General features: G+C 40.7%; 1 pseudogene; it reads left to right on the forward strand.

Moving 5' to 3' along the window:
• Positions 1-4,885: 4,885 nt before the first annotated feature.
• LOC138043541 (uncharacterized) overlaps positions 4,886-5,000 on the forward strand; it is a 2,091-nt pseudogene continuing 1,976 nt past the window's right edge.

Consider the following 5,000-nt stretch of genomic DNA (forward strand, 5'->3'; position numbering starts at 1 on the left):
TCGGCAACGTGCTGTTTCATAGGACTCCTTGTACTTGAGTCGAAGTGATTTCTTTTCGCGAAGTTCGTAATTTAACAAATCTTCCTTGAAACGGCGGCAAGCTCGTGTTTCCTGAAAATCTTGTCTGCTTAACTTGAAATCCAGAAACTTTGGATAAATGTGGAATAGTCTGCATTTCTGTAGGAAAGTAATGTCGAGTGCCACTTTGTTATACCGGGAGATATCTTTTTCATATCTTCGTACCGTTTTCAACGTTTCATGGCCATGCCGCTCATGGATGGTCTCATAAAAATTCTTTGACTTGGGCCATTTTAGTTTCAATAGGAATAAAACGCAAACAGCGGTTACAAACATTTGCTTGAAATGCACAACTTTTAGTCTTTTTTCCCTTACAAAGATAAACTAGCTCCTTCCTTCAGGTCAAAAGTAGTGTACAGAGCAAACTGCTGGGATTGCAATGATTTCTACATAGGGAAAACGAAACGCCGATTACGTGACAGAAAAACAAAACATTTTAAAGCCCTAACTACAAATTGTCACGAATCTGCAATTGCTTATCATGTTTTCTTAACCAGCCATAGAATTAAGTGGGATCATTTTGAAATATTAGCAACTGGTCGATCAGACATGCATTGCAAAATTAAAGAGAGTTTTAATAATTAACTAATAAGGCCCGGTTCAAATAAACGTCGAACTTTTCATGAGCAGAACTTAATACCTGTTTGGGTCGACCCAAATGATTAGGTTCGACGGTTCATTCAGACGTCGAACTTAATTCGTCGTAGTTAATTTACGAGCTCTACAATAGCCAGCGGTCAGTCAGTTGTTAAATACCCAAACAAACATGACGGAGGTTCCAGAAGGTTGTGATTTGCGAGGTGATTTGCGACGAAGAGCTTTTATTTTTCGTGCCATCCGGGAGGGGAGGAAACGGAGAAAAATGCTACGAAGTTTCTTGCATGGGAGTAACAGCAGAATACCCTGCCATTTTGAAGCTGCACCTCTGAAAAGGCTGGATACGCGGATACGCAGTCGAAAGTACCACCCCTCCCCAAGTAAACTTCTAAGTAGTATGTTGTGAAGTGGATACGCGGATACGCGGATACGCAGATACGCAGTGGAAAATACCACTCCTCCCCAAGTAAACTTCTTGGTATATTGTAAAGTGGATACGCGGATACGCGGATACGCAGTCGAAAATACCACTCCTCCCCAAGTAAACTTCTAAGTATATTGTCAAGTGGATACGCGGATACGCGGATACGCGGATACGCGGATACGCAGTGGAAAATACCACTCCTCCCCAAGGAAACTTCTAGGTATATTGTGAAGTGAAAACGCGGATACGCGGATACGCAGTCGAAAATACCACTCCTCCCCAAGTAAACTTCTAGGTATATTGTGAAGTGGATACTCGAATACGCGGATACGCAGTCGAAAATACCACCCCTCCCCAAGTAAACTTCTAAGTATATTGTGAAGTGGATACGCGGATACGCGGATACGCAGTCGAAAATACCACTCCTCCCTAAGTAAATTTCTAAGTATATTGTGAAGTGGATACTCGGATACGCGGATACGCAGTCGAAAGTACCACCCCTCCCCAAGTAAACTTCTAAGTAGTATGTTGTGAAGTGGATACGCGGATACGCAGTCGAAAATACCACCCCTCCCCAAGTAAACTTCTAAATATATTGTGAGAACCAAACCATAAAATTTCGCGAGAGTGCTTAGGCCTAATCACTGAATGAGCGCTTAGGCTTAATCAGTAAACGAGTGCTTTCTTCTTCACACAACCTCGTGAAAAAGTGTAGTTAACCGAACCGTAAAATGAAAGCTAAAATTCTACGAGAGTGCATAGGCCTAATCACTGAAGCGAGTGTTTACTAGGCTTAATCAGTAAACGAATGCTTTCTTCTTCACACGATCTCGTCAAAAGTGCAGTTAACCGAACCGCAAAATGAAAGCTAAAATTTTACGAGAGTGCTTAGGCCTAATCACTGAAACGAGCGCTTAGGCTTAATCAGTGAACGAATGCTCTCTTCTTCACAGGATCTCGTGAAAAATTGTACTTAACCGAAGCGTAAAATGAAAGCTAAAATTCTACGAGAGTGCGTAGGCCTAATCACTGAAGCGAGTGTTTACTAGGCTTAATCAGTAAACGAATGCTTTCTTCTTCACACGATCTCGTCAAAAGTGCAGTTAACCGAACAGCAAAATGAAAGCTAAAATTTTACGAGAGCGCTTAGGCCTAATCACTGAAACGAGCGCTTAGGCTTAATCAGTGAACGAGTGCTTTCTTCTTCACAGGATCTCGTGAAAAATTGCAGTTAACCGAAGCGTAAAATGAAAGCTAAAATTCTACGAGATTGCTTAGGCCTAATCACTGAAACGAGCACTTAGGCTTAATCAGTAAACGAGTGCTTTCTTCTTCACACGATCTCGTGAAAAAGTGTAGCTAACTGAAGCGTAAAATGAAAGCTAAAATTTTACGAGAGTGCTTTGGCCTAATCACTGAAACGAGCGCTTAGGCTTAATCAGTGAACGAGTGCTTTCTTCTTCACACGATCTCGTGAAAAAGTGTAGTTAACCGAAGCGTAAAATGAAAGCTAAAATTCTACGAGATTGCTTAGGCCAAATCACTGAAACGAGCGCTTAGGCTTAATCAGTGAACGAGTGCTTTCTTCTTCACACGATCTCGTGAAAAATTGTATTTAACCGAAGCGTAAAATGAAAGCTAAAATTCTACGAGAGTGCTTTGGCCTAATCACTGAAACGAGCGTTTAGGCTTAATCAGTAAACGAGTGGTTTCTTCTGAACACGATATCGTGAAAAAGTGTGGTTAACCGAAGCGTAAAATGAAAGCTAAAATTCTACGAGATTGCTTAGGCCAAATTACTGAAACGAGCGCTTAGGCTTAATCAGTGAACGAGTGCTTTCTTCTTCACAGGATCTCGTGAAAAATTGTAGTTAACCGAAGCGTAAAATGAAAGCTAAAATTCTACGAGAGTGCTTTGGCCTAATCACTGAAACGAGCGTTTAGGCTTAATCAGTAAACGAGTGGTTTCTTCTTCACACGATCTCGTGAAAAATTGTAGTTAACCGAAGCGTAAAATGAAAGCTAAAATTCTACGAGAGTGCTTTGGCCTAATCACTGAAACGAGCGTTTAGGCTTAATCAGTAAAGGAGTGGTTTCATCTGAACACGATATCGTAAAAAAGTGTGGTTAACCGAAGCGTAAAATGAAAGCTAAAATTCTACGAGATTGCTTAGGCCAAATCACTGAAACGAGCGCTTAGGCTTAATCAGTGAACGAGTGCTTTCTTCTTCACACGATCTCGTGAAAAATTGTAGTTAACCGAAGCGTAAAGTAAAAGCTAAAATTCTACGAGATTGCTTAGGCTTAATCACTGAAACGAGCGCTTAGGCTTAATCAGTAAACGAGTGCTTTCTTCTTCACACGATCTCGTGAAAAAGTGTAGTTAACTGAAGCGTAAAATAAAAGCTAAAATTCTACGAGATTGCTTAGGCCTAATAACTGAAACGAGCGCTTAGGCTTAATCAGTGAACGAGTGCTTTCTTCTTCACAGGGTCTCGTGAAAAATTGTAGTTAACCGAAGCGTAAAATGAAAGCTAAAATTCTACGAGAGTGCTTTGGCCTAATCACTGAAACGAGCGTTTAGGCTTAATCAGAAAACGAGTGGTTTCTTCTGAACACGATGTCGTGAAAAAGTGTAGTTAACCGAAGCGTAAAATGAAAGCTAAAATTCTACGAGAGTGCTTTGGCCTAATCACTGAAACGAGCGTTTAGGCTTAATCAGTAAACGAGTGGTTTCTTCTGAACACGATATCGTGAAAAAGTGTGGTTAACCGAAGCGTAAAATGAAAGCTAAAATTCTACGAGATTGCTTAGGCCAAATTACTGAAACGAGCGCTTAGGCTTAATCAGTGAACGAGTGCTTTCTTCTTCACAGGATCTCGTGAAAAATTGTAGTTAACCGAAGCGTAAAATGAAAGCTAAAATTCTACGAGAGTGCTTTGGCCTAATCACTGAAACGAGCGTTTAGGCTTAATCAGTAAACGAGTGGTTTCTTCTGAACACGATATCGTAAAAAAGTGTGGTTAACCAAAGCGTAAAATGAAAGCCAAAATTCTACGACATTGCTTAGGCCAAATCAGTGAAACGAGCGCTTAGGCTTAATCAGTGAACGAGTGCTTTCTTCTTCACACGATCTCGTGAAAAATTGTAGTTAACCGAAGCGTAAAATGAAAGCTAAAATTCTACGAGAGTGCTTTGGCCTAATCACTGAAACGAGCGTTTAGGCTTAATCAGTAAAGGAGTGGTTTCATCTGAACACGATATCGTAAAAAAGTGTGGTTAACCGAAGCGTAAAATGAAAGCTAAAATTCTACGAGATTGCTTAGGCCAAATCACTGAAACGAGCGCTTAGGCTTAATCAGTGAACGAGTGCTTTCTTCTTCACACGATCTCGTGAAAAATTGTAGTTAACCGAAGCGTAAAGTAAAAGCTAAAATTCTACGAGATTGCTTAGGCTTAATCACTGAAACGAGCGCTTAGGCTTAATCAGTAAACGAGTGCTTTCTTCTTCACACGATCTCGTGAAAAAGTGTAGTTAACTGAAGCGTAAAATAAAAGCTAAAATTCTACGAGATTGCTTAGGCCTAATAACTGAAACGAGCGCTTAGGCTTAATCAGTGAACGAGTGCTTTCTTCTTCACAGGATCTCGTGAAAAATTGTAGTTAACCGAAGCGTAAAATGAAAGCTAAAATTCTACGAGAGTGCTTTGGCCTAATCACTGAAACGAGCGTTTAGGCTTAATCAGAAAACGAGTGGTTTCTTCTGAACACGATGTCGTGAAAAAGTGTAGTTAACCGAAGCGTAAAATGAAAGCTAAAATTCTACGAGAGAGCTTAGGCCCCCGGCTTAGGCCTAATCACTGAAACAATACTGCGTATCCGCGTATCCAGCCTTTACAGT

The sequence above is a fragment of the Montipora capricornis genome, chromosome 3 (assembly GCF_036669925.1).
Source record: "Montipora capricornis isolate CH-2021 chromosome 3, ASM3666992v2, whole genome shotgun sequence".
Lineage (NCBI taxonomy): Eukaryota > Metazoa > Cnidaria > Anthozoa > Scleractinia > Acroporidae > Montipora > Montipora capricornis.